This window comes from Engraulis encrasicolus, chromosome 18 (genome assembly GCF_034702125.1).
Source record: "Engraulis encrasicolus isolate BLACKSEA-1 chromosome 18, IST_EnEncr_1.0, whole genome shotgun sequence".
NCBI lineage: Eukaryota > Metazoa > Chordata > Actinopteri > Clupeiformes > Engraulidae > Engraulis > Engraulis encrasicolus.
Genome location: NC_085874.1, coordinates 32501544 through 32504043, shown reverse-complemented (window position 1 = coordinate 32504043; position 2500 = coordinate 32501544). Strand labels below are relative to the sequence as shown.

Sequence of the window (2500 nt, the reverse complement as noted above, 5' to 3'; positions counted from 1 at the left end):
ATAATATAATTAATATAATATAATATGCTATAGGGCAATTAGAATTGTTAGGCCTATTAACTGGTCCATGCATGCATGCTATGCAAAGAACAGATTTACTGATCAGAGGAATGGCATAACCTATAGTATATTTAGGCTACCATGCAGAAACACCAAGCACAGTGTTGTGGAAGGGCACAAATGTAAGCTACACGAGAGCAAAATATTTTCGTCTTTAATCTGGAGGGACTTCTTCATATCATATAGGCCTATCTGTGGTCGCCGTCCAAATTCATGCGCAAAGTAGATAGCCTAAAGTCATTGCCAAGTTGGCCGGTCCTCGGACATGGATGTGGAATAGCACCTCTTCTGGAATATTTGCTTATAAAAGTATCCACTAGAAAGCACACACAGATGCGGTAACTACAGAAGGGTCTACGACTTCCTTTCATTCCGTTTAATAGTGAGTTGTAAAATACAAACGGGCGAGACGGGCACCTGCGAAGGGACATGCAATGGGATGCTTTTGTGCAGTCTGGAAGGCTACTACTGCGCGTTTTTTTTAAGAACGGTTTGACAGTCGGGAACAACAGCACAAGAAACATGGAGGAATATTAAGGTATGAAGACACAGGCAAATCAGAAAATAATTTAAACCAAACATTATTAATGCCGCATGTGTCCTTGTCTTATCACTGCGCTAATGATAGGCTACTTTCACAAGAGTAAGACAGACTGACATGTTTTCCTCTCGCTTTGGTCATTTTAATGACCACTACTACTAAGTATTGTAGTAATGACAGATCGCAAAACAGGTCAGTTGAGATGAACTTCGCTACTTTATTTTCACGTGAAGGTTTCCAGTGACATTTCGAAGCGCACGCTGATATCCCGGTAGCTCGCTGTCACTCCTCTTCGCAAGACTAGCTCTAGGCCTATCAGATTCCTGGCTTGCGTGAGACACAGGTGACACGTGACACAGGTGCTTCATGGGTATTGTAGGCTCGTGAAATCGCATTGTATTGCTTTTGTAGCAAAGACGGTCCGAAGAAAAAAAACTACAAAATGCGGTGCCTCATCATTCAGAAATGTAACGGACCCGCCAGAATGGCTAGTGAACCTTCGGTATCTACTAGCCAACGCCGACTTTCACCCGCATTTGGCTACCTGGCGTGTGTTAGTGTTAAGCCCTGACGCACACGCACGCACACACACACACACACACACAAGTACATGCGCACGCACGCACGCACGCACGCACATACACACACACACACACACACACACATACACATACGCGCTCACACGGACACGCACACACACACACACACACACACACACACACACACACACACACACACACACACACACACACACACACACACACACACACACACACACACACACACACACACATAAAACATTTTACACATAGAGCATTCTATTCTCTCTGTTTCACTTCGATATCTACACACACGTGCGCACACACGCACGCACGCACGCACGCACACACACACACACACACACACACACACACACACTCTCTCTCTAACTACAGTTTTGAAGCTACTATAGTCAATGTTCTCTCTACCCCATTATTTTCAAAGCGGTATTTTATCTCTTTTTTAACTCCATAAAATGTATTTGATTGGTTCAAATAAAGAATTCAACACATGTGTCTGTGTGTGTGTGTGTGTGTGTGAAAAACAGTGTGTGTGCTTGCTTGTGTGTGTGTGTGCAGTGGTAGTGGATTCCTCACCAGCGCTTTTCAATGGCTACTTGTGAGAGTACTGTATATTGTAAAGTATGTATGTATTTGGAAGTGTGTGTGTGTGTGTGTGTGTGCGTGTGCGTGTGCGTGTGCATGTGCGCGCGCTTGTGTGTGGTGTATTACATGTGCTCGGATGGTCGTCAACCCTGCTGGCTTGAACCCCAGGCATTCAAGTCTTGGCCCAAGTGTGTGCGTGTGCGTGTGCGTGTGCGTGTGTGTGTGTGTGTGTGTGTGTGTGTGTGTGTGTGTGTGTGTGTGTGTGTGTGTGTGTGTGTGTGTGTGTGTGTGTGTGTGTGTGTGTGTGTGTGTGCCCAGATCGGACTGGAAACTATTTCCACCACAAGAAGACATTTAAAGCATCATTTCTAATTTCAACACCAAGAGCAGCCTTTTACTTCTTTCTCTCTTTCTGTCTCTCTCATTTTTGTCTTGTTCTTGCCCCCCCCCTCCTTTTTTCTCTATCTTTCCCTTTCTCTTCTGTCTTCTTGTCTCTTTCTGCATCTGTCCTCAAGCCTTCTATTCAGTGGTGTCATACAGGGGGTAATGTGTGACTGAGCTACCAGGGCCCCGTGTATATAGGGCAGTGTTTCTCAACAGGGGTGCCACACAATAAAGTAAATATAGGTCGCCCTAGTCAGCTGCAACTTCGAACGTAGGTCGTGTGACGTCTCCAAATGTGTTACTTTTCTAAGCTTGTGTGGTATCGGATGTGATGCCATGTAACGGCTTGTTGGTTTGGGGTGCCTTGAAA

General features: G+C 45.1%; 1 protein-coding gene across 9 annotated transcripts in view; it reads left to right on the top strand.

Moving 5' to 3' along the window:
• eya4 (EYA transcriptional coactivator and phosphatase 4) overlaps nucleotides 1-2500 on the top strand; it is a 111820-nt gene that overhangs the window by 62235 nt on the left and 47085 nt on the right. The window lies entirely within an intron of this gene.